Raw genomic sequence first — 24,749 nt, 5'->3', positions numbered from 1 at the left:
TACATTGCACTTTAAAAACGGTTGTATGGTATTTTATGCAAAGTATACTTTCATTATGAAAAGTAGTTCCTAATAACAATGAGAAAATAGGGACAAAGATACAAATACATTTTCCATGTTATTATGAATATGTTTGTTTTTTTTTAAATTTACCCTAACCCTCTTTTGCTTTTTGGGCTATGTGACTCTCTTTTTCCCACACTGCAGATCCCAGCCTCTCTTTCAGGAGCAATTTGACACCCAACAACCAATTTTAACTCACTTTCTCTTATGAAAATTAAATGTCTATCGCTGTTTACCTTTTACATTAGACAAGGAGTTCAAAGTAGCAGAAATGACCATAAGCAGCAGCTCAGTGCTATGGAAGGAAATGACAATTTAAGCCCCCGATCCAGCAAATGGAAGTGAGAGGGTTGTTTTTCAAAAAATAGTATTTGTATATCAGAAAAGTACCCCTTTGTGCTTGGTTTGCAGAGGGTGATATTTTTCCTTAGTCACCAGGAAGTGAAATGCTACAAAAAGATTAGTTTGGGCTATAAATGCTTTGATTAACCAAATTCCTGCCCTCCTCCTCTTGAACCACTGCAGGACAGCTTAACAGCTGTGACCTGTGACCTCTGGGGTATGTTATTTAGTCTTGTTCACTCTTGCAAGCTATTTAAGATATCTCATTTGTCAAAGCTCAAAATAAGCAAATCTTGGGGCATCTGCAAAACCATTAGATTGGGGCCACCGATAATGTCTTAAAATAGTGACTATCAAAATAAAATCAAACTCTCTGCCTGTCCTGCTCCCTCATGACTCAGAGGCCCTTGTAATCACAAATCGGGCAACCTTTCTCCTGTAGTTGTGCATATAACAAATTACTAGACCCTTTCATTCACCTTATCGGGTAGGGCATAAAACGGTTTATGCATTGGAGGGCCCTGTTATGGTCTTTCCTACATGTTATCAGGCAAACTTCACTTTCATATTGGAGGAATTAGTGTTCACTGTACCTAAAATGTAAGCAGCTGAACTCATTACTACTAAATATCTGTTAAATATAGTAAATAAATTTGGTATTCTTTTGGGCAGCTCAACTTTTGACTCTCTCTCTCTCTCTCTCTCTCTCTCTCTCAAATTGTCTCTCTCTGATTTCTTTTTGGTATGGGCCTTTCTCATTTTATGTTGTTTTTTTCTAATAATATAAATAGAGAATGTTGTATTATCTTGTCTTTATAGTTCCATGCTATTCTCGAGCATTGCATGCCCTGAATGTACTCTAGGACTAACCCACATGGCCCCTAAGTGTCCCTGCAGATCCACTGGTGGAAGCTAGATTTATTGGGCAACACTGCATGCATGCCTCCTGTCTGGCACAAAGCTCAGAGTTGTGGGGACTTCCTGAGTGTCAGTGTGTTGGGGTGTAGGAATAAGCATAGGAAATGTTAGAGACAGAAACTTTACTGCTGCACCCCCTATGCCACAGCATGGATATGTTGAAAGCATGGAAGGGTGCTTCAGTCACTGTGCTGAATTAGTACCTGTGGAGTGGCAGCAGTGCAACTACATAGCATGAAGGGATGGTTATCATTCTGTCACTCACTCCCCTCCCCCCTCTTTCCCCATTCACTGCTGCCTTTCCCCACAAAAAAACCCAGCAAACAGTCTGATCCTCAGACTGGGTTTAATGAAGGCCTATATCCTTGTCATATGCCAGAGTGTATTTTTAATTGATGTTGGTCCTATATTTGTTGTTGTGTCACTTTAATCACTGCATCTTTTTCTGCTTGCACTATGTATGTTTCTGTCTCATTTGTTTAATAAGATACGCATTGTGCTTAATTTTAATTGAGGATGAGAAAAATGGGCAGTAAAACCCAGAATACCCATAACCATCCTGAAAGAAAATAAAATGGAAGCGTTGCCACCACAGACTGTGCTTCGCTATCATAATATAGTTACATGACAAACTTTCAAGAAGCTGAATAAAATGAACAAAATTGTTGCAAAGTTATCCTATCGGATTTTCAAACATGCAGATGTTTCATGGAAAAGTTGTTTTAAGTACATTTTCTGAGATAGCTACATTTTGTTACAGGCCGTGAGTTTGTTTTAATTACTGTTTTATTTGTTTGAATTACCATATACACAATATCTGCAAAAAGTGAGCATCTGCTCATCAGATTTCAACTACATTTAACCCAAGACTGTAATTTTTGTAATTCTACACTCAAATATGTACACAGTTTGTACACATTCATATGTACAGTACACTAATAATAAATACTGCTGTGTATTTGTATAGCACTTTATAGGCCTGCTCCTGATCCCATAAGGAAAAAAATCCAGTGACTGCACTAGAAACTGGATTGGTCCTGATATATTGAAAACACTGTACAATCATTAACCAGTTATTTTCCCACAACATCCCTGTGTGACAGATAGATAAATATATTGATAGGGAAACAGTCAGAAAGGCAAAATGACATGTTCAAGGGCACATAGTAATTTAGTGATTGTCAGAATTAGAATACAGAACTTCCTAGACCCTACCCACCGACCCCACAAATATGTGTCTTCTTAAATGCTCTAATGCAGCAGGAATTTTCAAAATATTTTCCTTCAGCTTCTGTGTTTGTTTTTAAGCTGCATTCTTTGATCAGAAAAATTTGAAGGTAGGTTATTTTTTTTAATGTCTTTTTCCCCCAGCTCAGCTCAGCTGCAGTGAGAGACGAATTAAGCCTGCTTACATGAAAGCACAGTTAGTTTCTGGTGAAACATATAACTCAGGGATGATTTCCCAGCTGCACATAAACACGTTAACACAGATGCAGAAAGATGCTTTCCAGAGGAGATGGGGGGAATTTGTAACAAGCAACAGTTTTTGATATAGAGATTAAATTAGCTCTCGCAAGAATACTGAATCTTTAAATAACTACCCTTAACATGCCCTGCCAACCCTTGGAGATTCAAATAAATGTTTAAAAAAGATTTTGCAAGATAATGGATACTAATTCTGAAAGTAAATAGCAACTGCAATATTAGGCATCTCAGACAATTATTACAAGTAGTACTAGAACTCCCAATGGCTTCTGATTTATTTGATGTTAAACAGTTTCCCCTTGTATTTCACCTTACCTATTTTACATACATTATATTGTGATTAGCACTAAACAGATGCATTCAAATGTTCTGCGGAGTAGCACCCTATTTCTGTGGCTCTGAGAGATGTATTAGTGCTCATTTTAATGCAGCATTTCTAAATAGCTTATTGAGAAGGGGAACAGAGGAATGGTGAACAAAATACTTTATACTGTTGAACCTCAGTTATGAAAACGTCGGGAATGGAGGTTGTTCTTAACTCTGAACAGAATGTTATGGTTGTTCTTTCAAAAGTTTACAACTGAACATTGACTTAATATAGCTTTGCAACTTTACTATACAGAAGAAAAATGCTGCTTTTAACCATCTTAAATGAAATGAAACAAGCACAGAAACAGTTTCCTTACCTTGTCAAATCTAACACTATACAATACTTTGTTTTGATCTCTGCTGCCTGATTGTGTACTTCTGGTTCCAAACGAGGGGTATGGTTGACTGGTCAGTTCGTAACTCTGGGGTTCCTAACTCTGAGGTTCTATTGTAGTGTGATGTGCAAGATTACAGTGAAGCAAATGCCAACATTTCCACTGAACTGAAGTAGTGTAAAGTTTACTGAGTCAGGAATGGAGGGCCCCAGTCTTGCTGATCATCGTCTACTCCCACTCATGTCAATGTATTTGTATTTCTGGGGTCAGCTATCCTCATAGAATTAAAATAAGAGCTGAGGACATTCAGATGCAAACTCATAATGGTACTTAAGTGCCCAATTTTATGCTCCACTATGGTGCACAAAACTCCCACTCAGAGGCTGCCTAACCCTGTAAGTGCCTAAACTCATTCAGTGCCTAAGTTTCTGTATTTGAACATGCACACTGCTGGCCCACTCTAGGCAACCAGATCCCCAAGAAACAGAGCAATCCATGCAGCAGGAGAAGATAGGTGGAAGAGCACCTAACTTGTGGGTGGGGCCTGATTCAGCAGGCAGTCTCGGAGACCTTCTCCCAAATCAGATCCCATTCAAAATCAAGGAGAGGAAGGGAAAGCAGGTGGTTACTAATGTCCCCTTTTAAGTCAGTGGTTTGAGCACTTGCTTGGACTATGGGAGACCTGGGTTCAATTCCCTCTCTGCCTGATCAGGAGAAGGAGTTGAATAAGGGTCTCCCACACCTCTCAGGAGAGTGCTCTAAGTTCTGAGCTAGGGGATAGTCTGGTGTGGGGCTCCCTCAATCTCTTATTGAAACTATTCCATCTTGGATAAATATTCAAAGAGTTATTAGTCCATAAAGTGAAAGAATGGCACTCTAGCTTGGTGGTTAGGTCACCCATCTGGGAGCTGGGAGTAGCAGGGTCCAGCGCTACTGCTCCATATGGCTAGTTAATCATTTAGCTCAACCAGAAAAGCTTCAAGCGGAGAGACTGAGGGAGCCCTACACAAGACTATCCCTTAGCTCAATAGATAGGCCCTTTTCCTGAGAGATGGGAGACCCCTGTTCAAATCCTTTCTCTCTTTCATGAAGCAGCTGGGGAAGGGAGTTGAACCTTGGTCTTCCACATCCCAGGTGAGGGCTTTAAGTTATAAGGTTGGCATCTCCTCCTCCTCTGCTGGAGATTTTGCATGGAGCAAGAAAGGTCACTAACTCATTCTTATGCAAAATGACCTAGGCACTGAGGCCACCTTATTCCAGGAGAGGCTTCCCAGCTGTGGTTGCTAGCTGATCTAGGTGCCTCCCTGTAGCCCAGACTTAGGTGCCTATATCTGGGGAGAGGTGGGCCTAAAGCCACATCTCTCACCTTTGCTTGCTTTGGTGATTTCCCCACCTAGCCTGCTGGCTTTGTGGATTGTATTTTTAGGTTCTTAACTCTCCCCTTTCATTGAGTAGGGAGTCTAGACCTAACACAGGCTTTGTGGACCCCATTGTGGGTCCTGTGATTTTCTAGGTGTCTAAATCCCTTTGCAGATATGGGCCTCAGTGCTTTATTCTGTAATTCTATTTCTCACCCATCACAAGTCTTCTTCTTAAGACTCATAGACGTTAAGGGACCATCATGATCAACTAGTCTGACCTCCTGCACATTGCAGGATCTCACCCAGCCACTCCTATAATAGACCCCTAACCTGTGGCTGAGTTACTGAAGTCCTCAAATCATGATTTAAAGAGTTCATGTTAGGTATCAACCCCAAATAGTTTCCATTTAAAAGGGGGATGGGGGGAAAGAGTACTTTCTTCTCAACACGTTGTCAGCCACTCCACTGAATCAGAACTGGAGTGGGAATGCATAAAGTGATAAAACCCTGAAGCTTCCTGAGTAATTATTTTATTTATAAACATGTCCAGATCTTTCTCAGTACTTAAACTCACATGAGGTCTTAGCTATTGTATTCATTTGCATTTACAATTTCAAAGATTCTTTGAGATAGCAGGCTTCCAAACATGACAAAGGCTTATTTAAGTGAAAAAGATACATCATTGCTTATGTGACAAGAACATACATTTTTAAAAAATGAGTTTCAAAACAAGTAGAGTTCTACAGATTTTAAATCCAATAAGAATCCATGCATATCCTTTAAACAAATGGTAGCTGCTTTCTAATCATGCATGAACTTGGACAATGGATAAATCCTTGGTATTGTTTATTTGAATATTGTATACAGGATTGTGTTGCTGCATTGATCCTCTAACTCTGCTGGCCATGAATTTAAATTTGTGAACTCTGACCTCTGAAATCTGAAATTATTATTTGAATGAGGCAAGAATTTATCCCTGTGCAGGGCAGAGCTAATGTTAGAGGTTGTTTTCCTTGGCAATAGGATGTATATTTGCCACCTCCAAAGAGAATAACACTGCCTGACAGCTGGTTTCTTATTGCTTGAATTAGTTTTCTCAGTACTAATCCAGTGGCAGGCATTAATACAGTGGCTGGAGGTGAAGAGCTATTTTGCTTCTTCCCTTTTCCCCCATGTAATCCAAGACATACAATAAAGTCCTGAGGTTATATTTTATGAGTATGTTTAGATAGCTCATTATAAAACTCCACTTTGACAAAGAAGAAGGTATATGGAGCCACACTCTTTAAACTTTAAACTTTTAGTACTATTAAAACAAATACAGTGATAGCTCAATCTTGTTTCCTGATTATTTCTTATTCCACAGTCAAACTCTGAGGGATTTTCATTGTAATTTATTCAAGCTTTTGTACTGGAGAGGGAACAAGGAGATTATGGTATGTTTTGCTCCCCTGTTGCTTGCAATGACATGCTAAAGAAAGAAACAATGTACAATCATATCGGCAATTTATTATACAGATGGTGCAATTTAGATATTCCTCCTCCTTTAGACTTCCATTAAAAACCTGCCCCAAAATATCTCCTTCCATTGAATTGTCCATTCCACTAAATATCAATGGAAAATATCACCTGAGGCATCGGATCATTTTTTACTTAAGGGACGGCAGGTTTACTAAGATGCTGGGGTATCCTCTACTCGTCAATGTGCCAAGAGACCTCCAACTTCCACTTGGACAGCCACTGGAGATGAAAAGGAGGGACTAATTTTAACATCTCAACCAAAGGGTGGCAGTGTTAGAAAAGTCTTCTCAAACATTTATCTTCACCTGGCATAACTATAAAATAAACAGCTCTGCATAATAGACCCATTTTTATATTGTGGACACTTTGGGAGCAAGTGATTGACACTTGGAATTCTAAAGGAAACAAAATATAATTAGCAGGCACAATTGCCATCCAAGGAGGAAGGGTTCCCTCACTCTCTTTTAACAATTAGTTACTGAACAACAAAATACAATCTCTGGGGCTGATTCTGTCCTTAGGGAAACATCCTGCATAATGTTCAGTAAGAGATTTATAGTATTTAACACAACTGTTTAAGAGCCATTCATCCCTTTTTTTCCATTCCTTCTGCCAAGTTCTTAACATATTCTCCTGTATATCCCTGACTTGATTACCGCACCCTCATCCTCTTTGCCCTGTCCCCTCTCCCTTGTCCACTTGAAGTAACATGCGGTTGTGAAGATAACCTTCCTTTCCACTTTTCTTTTCTGAACACCACATTCTTGAACCTCTGCACTGGTTTCCTCTTTTTTAGAAAAAGTTCAAGCTGCTTCAAGCCTTTAATAATTCTGCCACCAGGCTCACTTCATTCCATCCCAGTTTCCCCTTTTACCAATTTCTTGTCTCATCTGCCCTCTCCAAATGCCTTACTTTTTTTCAGGCTGTTCCAGCCTCCCTTCCATTCAATTAGGAAGTGATTCAATTTTTATTGAAATCCATGGAAAGATTAGCATTGAATTAAATTTGTGTAATGGAGTGGGCGTTTTGTTTCCTTCCAACTCACATTTGTGTGTGTGTGTGTGTGTGTGTGTGTGTGAGAGAGAGAGAGAGAGAGAAGCATTTCAGTTATTTTGATCATATCCCTTTCAGCATTTATTCTGTATTGCATTCTACTGTATTCATCATTTGCCTCTCAGCGTTTCTCTGTACTGAAGAATCATGCTGTATTGACTATATGCCACTCAATATTTGTTCTTCATCGTATCTACTGGAACAATTCCATCTATTCTGTCAAAATTTTGGTTAAGAACCTCTTACACATGTAACAGCACTTGTAAAATGAACTTTTGCTAAACTCTTGCTCACACCATTCTGTTGTAGCAGAGGCTTCTGGGACAGAATTGTTTTGCTGTGGGAAACAGGGCTAAATGGCCATGAACTGCTATTAGAAGAGCTTCATACTGGTTTAAAGAAAAGGAGTACTTGTGGCACCTTAGAGACTAACCAATTTATTTGAGCATGAGCTTTCGTGAGCTCACTTCATCCGATGAAGTGAGCTGTAGCTCACGAAAGCTCATGCTCAAATAAATTGGTTAGTCTCTAAGGTGCCACAAGTACTCCTTTTCTTTTTGCGAATACAGACTAACACGGCTGTTACTCTGAATACTGGTTTAAGGATATTTTGTTTGTGTCTCTCTCTCGTAGTATGTAACATGGCATTAAAAACTTTGCTATTGTAGACTCTTTTCTATTTCATCCTTCAACTCTGGCTTCTCTTCACTTTGGATTCCCCATGACTAGATATTTTACTTTACAACATTAATTCTTACTATACATTGCTTTAATTAAAATCCATTTCTGGACAAGGCCATACTTCCCGAGAAAGATGGCCCACCAGCATCTGCATGAGACGGCACAAAGAGGATAAACTTCTCAGCTGTTTGGAACATGTATATCCCAATGAAAATGCTAGTTTTTCTGAAATGTGGCAGTGCAATTGCCTGATGGAGTGTTCAAGCAGAATCCTCTCTCCAATCAAGTGAAGTCTACCAGGAAAGTTAGACTAGTTAGTCCTAAAGCTTTAGTTTCCAGTCTTCTCAGTTCCAGGGAAAACTGTTACCCAATATTAAGGGGGTATAAAGGAGTTTTAATCATCCCAAATGATGGAAGGTAACAAACCAAAAACTTGTTAGACTGTGAACTATCAGGGAGCCACCAGCCTCGAGATCAGCTACCTAACCAACAGACAAAACTGTGTATTCATGCTGCAGCCTTATGACATTAGGAGGTTCCTAAGTTTAAATAACTTATTAGGGGGTTAGCTGAGGAGTGGTGTTATCAGTTAACTGGAGGGATAGCTTAAGGTGATCAATGGAGGTTGAAAAAAAGGTGGTCTTCCAATTAACTTTCTAATTGATCAAGGAAAATCCTGAGAAACAGTTTGAAGGCATTCTAATAAACGAAGTTAAAGGCTTTTTTGTGATTTTTACATGCCTTTATAATTAAAGGTGCACAGAAGCCATTTTATAAAGCTGAATTACATGGGAGTTTCACAGCTTGAAGTGAAACAAAGCTGAAAGATTTGCATAGGGAATACAATTTGTTCAGTTGGTTATTGATTATTAACCTTTTTTCTTTCTTGTATTTTCATGGTATCTTAATTCACTAAACCTAGATGCAGTTACACTATTTTTAAACTGGTATTATAATGTATCATAAAGGGGAGAACTGGGAAACTTCAAATTACTGTTAGGTACAATAGTAGGATAATGGGCACCATTAATAAAACATTTTGCCATTCTGAAGTGACTGTTGTATATGAGTGTCTTAAGAATAGTAAGATACATCAGTTTTGGAGTAGGTTTTTCACAGTGGTCCCATATATTTTAATACTGAATTAGGAATTCCTACAGAAGTAGGAATTAAGGACATAGTCTGAAGGCAAAGAAGGAATATTTTAAATGATGATTTATCAAATCAACACAAAGTAAATGATGCATTTTAATTAATGTGACCATCCAATGAGAATATAGATCAGGGATTGGCAACTTTTGGCCCGCGGCCCGCCAGGGTAAGCCCCCTGGTTGGCTGGACCAGTTTGTTTATCTGCCACATCCGCAGGTTCGGCCGATTGCAGCTCCCACTGGCCACGGTTTGGTGTTCCAGTCCAATGGGAGCTGTGCGAAGTGGTGGCCAGCACATCCTCAGCCCACACCGCTTCTCGCAGCCCCCATTGGCCTGGAGTGGCAAACCACGGCCAGTGGGAGCTGCGATCAACCGAACCTGCAGACGCAGCAGGTAAACAAACCAGCCCGGCCTACCCTGACGGGCTTACCTTGACGGGCCGCGGGCCAAAGGTTGCTGATCCCTGATATAGATGGTATGCTTGATCTATTTTTTGTGTGTGCACATGTTATAGAAGCTCAGATACTATGGTAATGGGGGCCATATAAAAATTTAAATAGAAATATAGGTACATACATAAGGACAGAAATACCAGGACTGAGATTTTTAAAAACGGATGCTAAAAAATAGATTCCTAAAAACATAAAAAGTACTAAGTACCCATTAACTTCTATGGAAGCTGTGGATTGCTCAGCACTTTTGAAAGTCAGGCCACTACAGGCCTAAATATGGACTTAGGCATCCATTTTAAAAAATCATGGCTTTTATATATGTGAGAGTCTGACAAAAGAACCATTTAAAAAAAAAGCAAATATCCAAATTTAATTGTTTTTAATAAAAAACTTACATTTGTTTACTAATACCCTGGAACAGTTTTTTATCCAGTGCAAGTCTATATCAGACCACAAGATAATGAGTTCAATACTATGGTAGGGTTTAAATGTCAAACATCAACCTTTGCTACAGTTAACAAATGAAGTTCTACCATGTGTGAAAATTTCATGATGATACAATTTGTGGTTACTGATATATTTCAATACATGGTGGACAGTTATGGTAGAATCCTTCTTAGCCATCCCTCAGATTTCATTCAACTTCATTACAATGTGGATGACCTTCACAAATCCAATAACATGCTGTGTCACAATTGTCTGGAAAAAAGTGAATGGATATGCCTACAACAGCTAGAGTGTTGTGTGAAATATACTTAATTCTGATAGATAAACTTTTTTATTTAAAGAGCTGCATACAGGCTGAAACACAGGAGTCAGAGATAATTTGTAAATCAGAAGACCTCTTTTAGCTAATGGCATGCTAAATGCCAATATTCAACAAAAAATATATTTATATACCTGTAGTACATTTACTCAATACACCTCTTATTTCTCAGGCTTTGTCTCCACTAAGACTTTTTCAGTAAAACTTTTGTTGTTCAGGGGTGTGAAAAAAAACACTGACAAAAGTACTGGTGTGGACAGAGGCTCTCCTGACAAAATAGCTAATGCCGCTTGCTGGGGGTGCTTTAATTATGCCAACAGGAGAGCTCTCTCCTGCCGGCAAAGAGCAGCTACATGGTCAACTTTACAGCGGCACAGCTGTACCAGTACAGCTGTGCCACTGTAAGGTCCATAGCATAGACATAGCCTTAATTAGAGTAATGAGCATAGTCAGGGTATTGCTGAGCACATCACTCTGAATGCCACTTAGAGCATCCATTATTTTGGAGATTAGGAATGAAGGAGTTGTACTTCGAGAGTTTAAGAATATATGATTCCCCATTCATTACTTCAAACCCATCAGGGCAAAAGAAAACTAGATCTATGTAGCTCTAAGATGATTATTTTGCTTATGAGAATAAAACAGAGAAGTTGCATGAATGAAAGGGTATTCAGAGTGGGGGAGCCTAAGGAGCAAATAAATCAGTAGTAGCACAGGCATTGATACGTTAGTGTCAAATGAAGCCGAAGGCAATAAGTAGTTGATTTTAAGTGAGGTCATATTCCACTTATACACCACATAGTATAAAGCCATACACACCCTTTTTATTTTTATTCTCTGTATGAATTTGCTTTGTACTGTGACAAGGAGAACATACTGGGAAACAGTTGTGTAATTATTAGTGGCCACATACATATACCATAGCTCAGAGATCAGCAACCTTTGGCCCACAGTCCGCCAGGGTAATCCCCCTGGCGTGCTGGGCCGGTTTGTTTACCTGCCACTTCCGTAGGTTCGGCCGATCGCAGCTCCCACTGGCCGCGGTTTGCCACTCCAGGGCAATGGGAGCTGCAGGAAGCAGCAGCCAGTACATCGCTCGGCCCGCGGCACTTCCTGCAGCCCACATTGGCCTGGAACAGCGAACTGCGGCCAGTGGGAGCTGAGATCGGCCGAACCTATGGACGTGGCAGGTAAACAAACCGGCCCAGCCCGCCAGGGGGCTTACCCTGGCGGGCTGCATGCCAAAGGTTGCCGATCCCTGGTTTAGTTTTTGGTCCACTAGACGATATTGCAACTGATCAATACCCGAGTAAACATATTCCAGTACAGAGCACTGGTATACATACGAAATAACCGAGGCAGCATGGCTTAGTGACTAAAGCACAGGATTAGAACTCAGAACTGAAATCTATTCTCAGCTCTAACATAGGTCTACAAGGCAAATTTGGGCAAATCACGTCACCACTTGGTGCCTCAGTTTCCCCATCTGTAAAATGGAGATAATGAAACTGCCCTCCATTGTAAAGAGATCTGAACTCTATGGATGAAAATGAGCTAGGGATTATTATGATGATACATTACAGCAGGGAGTACTAATTGATCAGCTAAAGCCCATCACATATTAACTTAGAGGAAACCTGCAAATTCTGAAAAAGTTAGTGAATTCAAAGAAAGTAACAGAGACTTAGCAGAGTGCAGCTGGCAATCCAATACTTTTTTAAAAAATGTCTCTTAAGACTTCTTAGGGAAACACTAGCCAGGATGGAACAAACCTGGGGGTTTGGCTTCTCGCTTTTTCTTCCACAAGCTGACATATGTTTCTTAAATAAGGAGGTAGGAAATAGTTAGCTACTAATCTTGCATCTGCTTATTTCCTATGGTGGCCTAATGATGTCTTCTCTAACTAGTCCGTTCAATGTGTGGGCTGGCATTGGTATAATGATTACTGCTGGGGCCTGCCATTCCACAATTCTGGAAGTAGCACCATTGAAGTAGTAGTTTTTGCCACTGGACTTCAACAGAAGAATGATTGTTCCCACGTTCCTGTATCCAGCTTTATCACTGACTCACTGAATAACCCTAGAGTGGTCCCTAAGCTATCTGGCCAAGATCTTCAAAAGTATTTAGGCACAAAAATCCCATTGAAACAGCTCTTCCAGGCAGTCCAGAGGGCCAATGTCCAAGTCACAGTTTGTCACCTCACCAAGAGTCCTCCAGAATCTTGCAGGCAGCTGGAGGATGAAGGAAGGGTAGGGGGACCCAAACCCTCTTTCTCCACTGGGTCCCAGTCCAGGGCCCAAGGGGAGAGAGGCAAGGTGTGACTCAGTCCTTTTTGTCTGCTACTCCAGATCAGCCTGCTCTGGGCTATTTCTTATCTTCCCTATTTGCCCTTCAGTAGAGGGGATGGCCACAGTCTTCTACTTGCACACACAATACTTCAGAGCCTCAGCAGGGGGCTTCCCAGCTCACTCTCAGAGTCCAATTGTTCCCCTTAGTCAGGTCTTGCTCACAGTCCTGGTCCTTCCTCAGCAGCTGCAGGCAGACTTACTCTCCTAGCTCGCTCTCCTCTGCCCCCAGCTGCAAGAGCTCCCTTTAAGCAGGTCATCCATAGGAAGCATGCCCTGCAGCGACTGACAGGCAGGATATTCTTGACCCAGTACTGCTCCACCACTCTGTTGTCCTCAGTGTGGGGTCTGTAAACCCCATCAGAAACAATTACTAGTTGTACCTCACACTAATCATATGGAAATCAAAGGTTTATAAAACTTTGAAATTTGGTGATTGCTGCTACCTGTATATAGGTGCAAACAAATACAAGCTTCTGTCATAGCAAGAGCTAGCGCTCTGTTATTTCAGGTGACACTCAGAGACCTCCAATAATTCTGGAATAATAGAAAGGATATTGGGTTTTTTTTGAAAATGGTTGCAAAAAGGGCTCTATTCCTCCACTTTACTCCCTCTTTTTGTAATAAAGGATAAGGACAGATAATAAAAGTTGGAAAAGTATTTTCAGTTAGAGTTGCAATATGAGTTTGTGTGATTACTGCTATACAAAACTCAGCTTAATTAATGAGTTGGTTAAAAATGCAATTTCCACAAAATATTTTGAATGAAATGAATATATTCCTAACAAAAGTTATTTTGAATTGAATGGAAGTGAATTAACATTTTGCCCCTCCCCTCTGCTCTGTTGCTGCTTCTTCTTTTCTTTTTCTTTTTTTTTTTTTGGCTTTTCAAAGAGGAAAAAATAAACCCCAAACAGGAATTTTTTTGTTTTGATTCAAACAAACATGTTTTTTTTTCCTGAACTTTTAGTCAAGAACTGGAAAATTTCATACAACAATTATGCATGAAAATTTTCACAAATCTAAAAAAAATGTTGACAAATGTTTTGACTAGCCCAATTGTTTATGCTGGTCATGGTCACAAGGCTAGCTGCACTGGTTGCCTTTATAGTCTCTCTGAGTGCACCTCGTCATGTGTCAGGCCGCATGCCTATCCCAGGTTGGAGTTCTGCAAGTCTTCCATTCTTAGACATGGCCCTGGGCTGCAGGACCCCATGTATCTACCATATATTCCCTGCAGGTCCAGCTGAGTTCGTGCACATGCAGTCTTCTCTTTGGGAGTCTCTGACCAGTGGTATAGGGTGATAAAACAGTCTTCTGTAAATCAAAGCAGTTTATTTTCACAGTAAGAACAAAGTTATGCTTAAGAAAAATACAAGATTTGGGAACTATTTTGCTTCCTAACATGCAACATGACTTGTTTCTGACTTCTATAGAGGATTGTGAATAAGGCTATGTAACCTAGTATTACCATTTAGAAGTATTAAAGCAGAAAATGAGCATTTAATGAGAGTTGTAAGGCAAATTAGAGGAGAGGTAAAAAAGTAATTTAATTTAATCTAAATAAAACATCTTTTCAGGTTTACTATATATTTGCCTCTTTAAAGATACTATATTCAGGTTGAGGATGATTTAGTGAAAGAATTAAGTAGGATAACTAGGACAGGTTTACCTTTACTTCAGAATTATCAGTATAAAATAATAAAAGGGATAAAACAATGTTTTTAAACATATGGTGTAGAGGCTGAAATAATTCTGCCAGAATGAGATCTTAAAGTTATATACCGGTGGCAGATGCAGAAATGGGACAAGTCTTTTCCATTGCTGGATTAAAATTGTCATAGTTTGTTAGTTTGTACTGTTTAGTTTGTAAGGCTATAGCTACATGTTTCAGCACTTACGATTTAATTAAAGGAAAAAGAAATAAAGAGCTTATAGCATTGAGTGCATATTGTTCCACATTATTCCACACAGCACAAAGCCAATTCACCATCCTGATTCCTGGAATCAATCACTGAAATACACTACTAGTCACTAGTACTGTAGTTCAAGGTCATAACAAGACTGAAGACTATACTGTAATGTTACAATATTCCCTGAATAACAGGCAGCACATGGCTGTACCACCACAGGAGCAAGCCAGAGAATGAATTGTGATTCAGTCATGATTCTTCCCTTGCTTACCACTTGCTCTGAGGAAAGCACACATTGCTTGATCCCCTTTTTGTCCAACAAATTATTCCCTACTGTTTACCCAGCCAGCTACTCCAGCCGGTGAGTAAGGAGGCTCCTCCTACTTATTAACACAATTTGCCTCTTCCACACCCATTTGCTCATAGTAGGGAGTATTGGCTAAGAGGGCCCTACTCTCCCGCTCACAATCTGAGCAGGACTTTACTACCCCTTATTCCTGTGTAGCCATGTAAAGACTGACAATTTAGCCCATAGTGAAAGAGAGATTACATTAAAAAAAACCCCACACATACCTTAAAAGAATATTTAAGGTTACCAAGTGTAAAAACCATTCATTCAAAAGTTAAGAAATGCTGATTTAAGGTTGCCCAGGCAACTTCAGTTTAGCCCTCTTCTACATGTCCATTGATATAGTCCTTAATTACACGATCACATACTATTTTTTCCAGAGGACACCGCCTCAATGAGTGCACAGAATAGATGTTCACAGTATGTGATCATGTAACTAAAGACAATCATAAAACACATGAGCAGGGATAGGCATTTTATAATTTAAGTGTTTGACTTTTCAGCAAAAACATTCTTTATAATTAGCTTTTTTCAAAATGTAATTTACTAGGTTTACTATAAACTAAAAACAAACAGAAATTCCGTCATGTGAGACTATGTTGAAAACCACATGGTTCAGTGTAATTAGAAGCTCTCTACCACTTGATTTATAATAGAGTAACTAGTAGGTGACAATGTGATATATGCCATCATGTGCCACCAATGCCCCTCTGCCATGTACATTGGCCAAACCGGACAGTCTCTATGCAAAAGAATAAATGGACACAAATCTGACATCAGGAATCATAACATTCAAAAACCAGTAGAAGAACACATCAATCTCTCTGATCACTCAATAACAGACCTAAAAGTAAAGGAGTACTTGTGGCACCTTAGAGACTAACCAATTTATTTGAGCATAAGCTTTCGTGAGCTACAGCTAACTTCATCGGATGCAGTGAGCTGTAGCTCACGAAAGCTTATGCTCAAATAAATTGGTTAGTCTCTAAGGTGCCACAAGTACTCCTTTTCTTTTTGCGAATACAGACTAACATGGCTGTTACTCTGAGACCTAAAAGTGGCAATTCTTCAACAAAAAAATTTCAAAAACAGACTCCAACGTGAAGCTGCAGAACTGGAATTAATTTGCAAACTGGAGGCCATCAGATCAGGCCTGAATAAAGACTGGGAGTGGTTGGGTCATTACAAAACCTAAACCTAATTTACCCAGTAGTAATTTCTCCCTACTGTTACTCACACCTTCTTGTCAATTGTCTGTAATGGGCCACTCCCATTACCACTTCAAAAGTTATTTTTCCTCCCTTGGTATCCTGCTGTTTATTGATTTTATCTCGTTAGACTGACCTCACGCTTGGTAAGGCAACCCCCATCCTTTCATGTATTTATACCTGCTCCTGTATTTTCCACTCCATGCATCTGATGAAGTGGGTTCTAGCCCATGTAAGCTTATGCTCAAATAAATTTGTTAGTTTCTAAGGTGCCACAAGGATTCCTCGTTGTTGTTTTTAGTAGGTGTTACCTCCTGTGGATCAGCCACTACTGAGGAATGAATCACATTTGCTAGAGGCCTTCACAATTATTTGATGACAATAGGGGACTGCTGAACCCAGGATTCCTGAATTTCATTTCCAGTTTGCAGAGGAGAATGTTTTCTAGTGTTCAGAGACTCACTGGCCCCCATCTTCTCCAGTCTACCCTCTGCATAACTTCCTCCTTCAGAACCCCAGCATGTACTTTTCTGTCTTTATTCTCCTCGTTCATTTCTCCCACAACCTGTCCCTATAACCCCTCTGCTTTTATTTCTCCATCCCATCCTGCCTTCCCTGCTCCCACTCTGTTCCTCACTCATCTACATTTGAGTCAGATTGTTTCCTCTTTGTCCTCCATGCCTATCCAGGGCACCTGCATTGGGGCATTGAGAATACAGGTCAGACATTCTCCCTGCTCTCTGTTCTGGTGCCCAGCATCACAGCAGTCCCCAACAGCCACGAGGAGGAACCGCACTTACAGTGGGGCTGGAATTGAACCCAAAGTCAGCACGCCCCCCTCTCCCTGACCCCCAAATTTTATGGGAGATTTTGGGAACACATTTTAATTTTGCACTGTGCTGTTTTCTGTCCAGTTCTAAACTGGAAGTGCCAAAATATAGAAAAATATACTGAGCTTTGTGGCATTCCTTGCCACAACCAGAAACAGGAAGTTTAAAAAATTCTGCATGAACACTCATCTTGTGAAAACTTCCAGCCCAGTTATGCCAACTCGCAAAGTTCAGATTGTTTGGATAAACTTCATATACTCATCCAAACTGAACCCGAAAGCCAATCCTTTGGGAATTTGCCCATTATTGCCTATTAAGTTTATCTATTCTTTTAGAAGTAACATCATCAGAGAAACACACAAACTGTAGTAAAATGGACTGGATTCTTTCTTTCTTTGTGAAAAGGCGACTGACAATAGCTTGAAAAGAGACACTCTCAAAATTACCCTATTCATGGCATTTCACAGCTCTTAAATAGACTGATGCTTTAAGGCTGTGTTTTGAACAAACCTTTATACAGATGTATGATTTAGGCAGCCATGTGGACATTCTTCTCCACAACAAGCATTCGATTGCTTTGTAAAGATGTGGTTCCAAGAATCACTATCATTTTAAAAAGCCAAGGTAATTTTATTCTCTTCCCTACTGAGAGTGGACCTGGCTTGAACAGCTAGCAGTCATTGGGAACCCTGAGAAAATCTTACACACTGAAAGTAGAAATCTTGCCTTTGCTACATCTAAAACACATTATAAAATGATACCCTCATTACTTTGTATTAAAAAGGTGTTTAAAAGACCTCTCACTGCAATGAACGTGAGTCATAGCAATAGCAATTTGGTGGGTTTCTTTTCTCATATAGTACAATGCTGGCATTGTAGAACATAAGCAAATATAAGGAATTGTAAGGTAAATGCTTCATGCTATGGTTTGACAGTGCTTAAAATTGGTCATTAACTTACTGCATGCTAACCAGAGAATAGAAAGTATGAAATATATCTGTGGCCACTTTAGCCATTCAGAGAAGAAGAGAAAAATCTGAGACAGTTGCCACAACCAGTAGGTATATCAGAACCAATTAGTTATCCTAGAGAGGGGAATAACGACCATATTATTAAGGCTCAGGACAAGGAGTCATGTCTTACGGGTTCCATTCCAGGCTCTGCCACAGACTTCCTATGTGAATTTTGTCACTTGCCCTCTCTGTACCTCTGTTTCCCCACTTGAATAAATGGAGATACTTACATACAGAAGTCCCTACATACCTCACAGGAGAGCTGTGAACGTTGTTAAGGTGCTCAAACACTATGGTGACTATGGGTAAATTACACCTCAAAATGAGACAAAAGGAAAATACATAGAAAGTTGTGTTTGTTTCTGTTCCTAGCACAGGTACACATAGCTTTCACCTCCTTATGCCTCCCACAAAAGAGTCAGAGACAACTACAAGCCCTGCACTAGTGGGAGCAGAGGAATTGTTTCCTATGATCTCTCTACAGCAGCCTGCGGAACCAAAGGGATAATACAGTAAGAAAATTTCCTCTGTGTGTCATGGAATTATTGTGAATTATGCACTCTGTGATAAAGACAGAAGTATTTACCTGTTGAATGATACTGGAGGGGATTTAAAGAGCTTCTCTCTACCAAAGGGGAAGCGGAGATACTACGATAATTGCAGTTGTCAGTGCAGGAAGAATAGGAGGAAGAACGAACAGCACTAAATAAATCAAGTACATACACAATCACTGCCTCACATAGGAATACTGTATTCAGCATAATAAAACTGAAATATGGGATAAACATATAGACAGACCCAATCAATCAAATTTTATTCCAGGGCGTCCAAATAAAGTTGTTTTACAGTCCATGTCTTTTACCGGACTTTTTTGTCCCCTCAGAAATGTTTATTCCTAGAACCCAATATCGTCAGATTGCTTTTACATAAAATAAATGTGTAATATTGTTGCTTCCATTGGAAATCATGACTACAAAATGATAGGCGATTGAAAAACATTACCGACAGCCATAGAAAACACATCAGGGGGAGGTTGGGATACTGAGGGAAGTCTGTAGTTTGACACTTTGGAGGAGTTTGCAGCCACATTTAAGGAGTAGGACATGTGCTATCCATGCATTCCCATAGACAGTGGGGAATTTGCATACAGAGCTAAACCTTACATGTAACTCCCTGACTCCCTACTCCAGCCATCAAGCTTCTTAATTACACACTGTCCCTGCAGTATTTGCACGGAGAGGCTTCTGTCCTCTCAGAGGTGGAGACAGAAACAATGTCAATTTATGGTCCTCTTGCTCTTCTCCTAGTTGCCTGTTTTTGCACTTGCTTGAGCTTCTTTTTACCAACACTAGAATGGACAACATAGCATGAAACCAGAAATTCTCAAACTGTGGGTCGGGACACCAAACTGGATTGGGACCCCATTTTAATGGGGTAACCAGGGCTGGTGCTAGACTTGCTGGGGTCTGGGGCTGAAAACAGACTCACTGCCCAGGGTCGAAGCCCAAGGTCACAGCCTCCCCCCACCCCGAACCCAAGGGCTAAAGCCCTTGGGATTCAGCTTTTGTCGTCGCCCCCACCAGGGTGGTGGAGCTCGCGCAGGCTCAGGCTTCCCCCCTCCCCCCCAGGGGTCATGTAGTAATTTTTGTTGTCGGAAGGCAGTCGTGGCACAATGAAGTTTGAGAACCCCTGTACTAAACCTATTTAACATTCTATACCCATTTATTTTTGTGCTCTAGTACAGGGATCGGCAACCTTTGGCCACGAGGCCCATCAGGGTAAGCCCCCTGGCGGGCTGGGCTGGTTTGTTTACCTGCCGTGTCCTCAGGTTCAGCTGATTGCAGCTCCCTGGCTGCGGTTCACCATTCCAGCGGGGCTGCGGGAAGAGGTGGCCCAATCCACTCCGCTTCCCGCAGCCCCCATTGGCCTGGAACAGTGAACTGCAGCCAGTGGGAGCTGCGATCGGCCGAACCTGCAGACGCTGTGGGTAAACAAACCATCACAGCCCGCCAGCGGCTTTCCCTGATGGGCCACGTGCCAAGGGTTTCCTATCCCTGCTCTAGCACATGCTGTAATTGACCTATTCTTACAGTATGCATCTTCGTCTTTGCCTCAGGAAAAAGACATTCAGGGGAGCTGCAAAAACTAATATTAATTGACCTTCTTGTAATATATAAGTTCACATAAATAGCCAAGTCTATTTTGTAGGTGGCAGTCTTGTCCCTGGGTCATGTAACACTCCAGCACAGCATTACAGTGTGTTGATGGAGGTGACATATTGTGGATGAAATGTGAAACCAAGGTCCACCTTCTGACCACTTGTGGTCATTAAACATCCTATAACACTTCTTTAAAGAGCAGAGGTGTTGCCAAATATCTTCATCCTGGCCAAACTTCAACTTGGGCAATTACTACAGCTTATCTGGAATTTTTCAGTGAAACATTTTTTCATTGAAAAATGCCAATTCATTGAGATCAACATTTTTCATGGAAATATATGTTTTGACAAAATTAATCCACCCAAGAATAGTCAATCGCCAGGTAGTCAAGGCATTCAGCTGGGAGTGGGAGACCCAGGTTCAAATCCTTGCTCTGAAACCTGGGTCTCCTCCATTCTAAGCGTATGCCCTAACAAACTGGCTATTGACCTTGGTATTCTTGGGTGGGTTGCTCCCAGTCTCTCCGATTAGAGCTCTTCCACAAGGTATATATAATTAAATATTCATTGGGCAAGAGAGAGTAACTCTATTGCTCAAGGACATTCAACTGGAAGACACAGACTCTTGAACCTGGGCCTCCCACAAGTCAGGTGAGGGTACTGGCTACTGTGGGCTCTCTCTAGCAACCCTCCACCCCCAAACAAAACCTACAGTGTTAAAAGTTCTCAGTTTCATCCCAACGTGGAATGGAGAAATTTTTGAAGAATGGGAGAAATGTTTCCCACGCAGCTGTAGTAATTACATTCTGCCTATCTTAAATTACTCCGCAGTTTCAATTGGATACATATTTTCTTCACTTATAAACTATTTTGAAGTGTTGCTATCTGTAAAACAGATGCAGCATGTGGATTAAATGTTTCCTGTATATAGCTAGGATATCGCTTAGTTACTGTAAAGTCTAAAGCTGTTTAGATTCCACAAGAGTGAAATGCACTACACAATTTTTTTAAATTGCAGAATATATTCGATAGAGATAAACTGGAAAATACTAAGTGACGTAACTGTCAAATGAGCTAATATAATCTTGAGATGAGTAATATAGGACTGAAAAATCACAATTCTTCAGTGTGTACTCTAACAGAAGTAAATGCATTTTTATATTGTGATGTTTTTGCAGCATCAGATTTCCCAGGTGACTTGTCCCCAGCACCAATCAGCACCATAGCACATATAATATGGTGAGGGACCCATCTGCTACTTCTACTTCATAAAATGACTCAGAATATTGGGATATGCCCAAAGAACGCTTTTAGGTTTTCGGCAAATCTATTCCTTCTTATCCATTTTGACCTCATTTTTATCCAAGAAACGTGTGACACCTAAGTGAAAGTTAGCTGAGGATCTCCTCTGAGTCATGTATCAATCTAGTCCCGTGTCTCAGGAGGTGCTCTGAGCTCAGTCTTCACCAACTGAGAGAATTAAAGTCTTGACTATCATTCCCTTAGCAAAATTATTGTATTTCAGTGTACAATGCTGCCCCCATTTCAGTAGATCAAATTATGGCTATATGGCTTTACAGCATCATCACTTTTTAAGTGTAGACAAACTTTAAGGGTTTGTCTACCCTTAAAATGCACAAGGTCGCACAGATAGACACTACTTACACTGATGGGAGCAGTTCTCCCATCAGTGTAAGTAATCCACCTCCCCAGAAGGTGGCGGCTAGGTCAATGGAAGAAGTCTCCTGTTAATCTAGTACTGTCTACACAGGGACTTAGGTCAGCTTAATTTTGTCACTCAGGGGTGTGGATTTTTTTCCACCCCTGAGCAACATAGCTAATTTTCTAGTGTAGACCAGCTCTTAGTCTCATCATAGAATCAACTAAAATTATACTACTGAGCAAAAATCAGTAATTTGCAGACTCCATTTTGGCTGGCCTAATGTTGACTGGTTATAAACAAGAATAGTGTTCAAATGAGCAGTAGCTAAATAAGTATTGTAAATAATCTTGTCTTCTTAGTATTTCTTTATTATTTTAAAGTTTCCCTCTATGATGCAGTGATGTGTAAGAGGGGACTACAAGAAAGTCTTTGATAGAATGTTGCCAGTGGTTTAAAAGGACTGTAACAGGGTGTACTCACTTCCAGAGAACCACCTCGTGCCAGGATATGGTTCTGCTCTAGCACCTCCGTCATCTCTCATTCTGGTATTGCTGTGGTCTGCAGATTCCACAGCCTGGCCCTCTGGCCAGATCATCTTTCAGTTCAGTCCCCTTAAGGGTAACAGGAGAAGTACAAACAGAAAACCAAAAGTCTGTGGTCTTTATGTCAGGGGTTCAGCCCCCACCTGGGACACATCCATTTATCTTTGTCTCTTTATGTCCTGCGTCTTATACTTCCCTTTTTGGTGGGGGAGAGGTAGGAGAACGCAGACCAATCTTCTCCTCTGGGTTCCAGCCCCGGGACCCCACGTTAGGCAGTTAAGGACTGCACCTTACTAACTCTTGCCACTTCCCAATGGGCAGGGAAAAAGGGGAACCTTGCCTCACACACTGTGCACAGCTCCTGGTCCTGGTCCCTTAACGAAAAAGACAGTAACACTACTTATTTCCAAGGACTGTCTCCTTTTTTCCCCAGTATCATCTGTTTTCTAGGTCCCTGCACACCTCAGACCTCTGAAAATCCTAAAGGGTCATGCCACATGATAGGCTGATCTGTGGGCACTACTTAAGGGGACAGACTAACCCATTACAGGGACACTTCTAGTGAAGTCACCATGAACATGGCTAATCACCACTGGCAGAGATACATCTTTGGAATTCTTAAAAATACCTCTGAAGAACATTATTCCTTTGGAATGAACCAGGTTGCACCAAGTTTCATAAAAAAAAAAAAAAATCAAAGGGAAAGATACCGGGACCTTCTATTATCTTTTCATTTTTAATGTCCCCTTCAAATTACACAACTTAACTCTCCAGCATAGGGGAAAGTATAAACATTTCCAGCCAAGTGCAAGTTCATCTCCCTCTTTCCCCTCTCTACAGTTTCACCTCAGTGCTATTTCATGCTTCCTAATGTTGTTTAAACTGTAAATGATTTCCAGTCCACTCTTCCTCTCCATAAGGACCTGCACCTCTGGAACTCAGGGGCTTTCACAGGATAAATATTTGTGGGATTCCTGTGTTAAAATACTGAGAGAACATTAGTGCAGTGATGTCTGTGAATAACTAGCTGGACGAATAGATGGAAGCAGACATATGACATGTACAGCAGACTGTACAGTTTGACTAACTTTGAGACAAAAATGCTTACGAAGTACTGTCAGGCTTTTTCTATCCTCACCTCTTAATATTAACACATTAGTAGATTTCTCTATCATTGCACCTGCTATGTTAGTGATCATACTGAGTGAAAGTGCATGTTACATGAGGAGCTTATAGGTTTGCTATATGGATGTATGTGTAGGATAGACCAACATGTGGTACAATTTGTATTACTAGCTATGCTCCTAGTTAAATGGAACAATATTTATTTGGTCCTAACCTACATTAGTATGGGGTTGCGTACTTTTGAGGAATGTCATTTATTTGATATTTTTGTTGCTGATTTTTAGAATGAATTATCCCATTTTACCAGCAATATTATATTATATTTAAGGCTGAGGTGGCCCTTCAATTTTTAAATCCCCATTTTCAAGCATCTTTTTTTTTAAAGTTACTTTTAGATTGCAATTTCTCTTTGTTTCAATCAACAGCAATTTTCATCAAGTGAAATGCCTCATAAAAATCTGCTAGGACCTGATTCTGCTCTCATTTAATTGAGTAGTGCAAGATCAGTCCCCTAATCTGTTTTTTAGTTATTAGAGCAGGAAAAGAAAGCACATTTTACCCATAAAATATATGTATATGCTTTATTGCATGTGGAGGATTCAAAAATGACTATTGTAAAACTTGAAACCTGGCATATTCATGCTCCTGAACGAGCACAAAGATGAGGCATATTTCTGAAAAAAATATTTAGGAAAATAATTTATGATATAGGAAATAATATACTGCACACGTGCAGTGTGTTAGTTTCCCTGAACAACTGAAAGACAAACTAGTGTTGCAAACATTCAGACCTACAGAATCTACCACCCTGCTATCACAGGGCATGATTATACCTACTGTAAAGAGGGTGGACTAAATTTAGTCAGGTTGTGCACTCCTCAACAAACTTTTCTGCACAGAAGCCATTCTCCATCTGATAGCACGGTCCTGGATTATAAATTTACTATAAGGAACTTTATATAACAAATGCAAATAATAATATAGCTGATTATTCCTGCAAGGTGCTGTGAAGAGTTGATTGAAAATGTATTGACAGAATAGTTTTCCATTGAAAAATGCAGTTTCATCAGAATTAAAATGTTCATGAAATTTTGACAGGAAAAAT

This window comes from Natator depressus, chromosome 8 (assembly GCF_965152275.1).
Source record: "Natator depressus isolate rNatDep1 chromosome 8, rNatDep2.hap1, whole genome shotgun sequence".
NCBI lineage: Eukaryota > Metazoa > Chordata > Testudines > Cheloniidae > Natator > Natator depressus.
Note: the sequence above shows the minus strand (reverse complement) of the source record.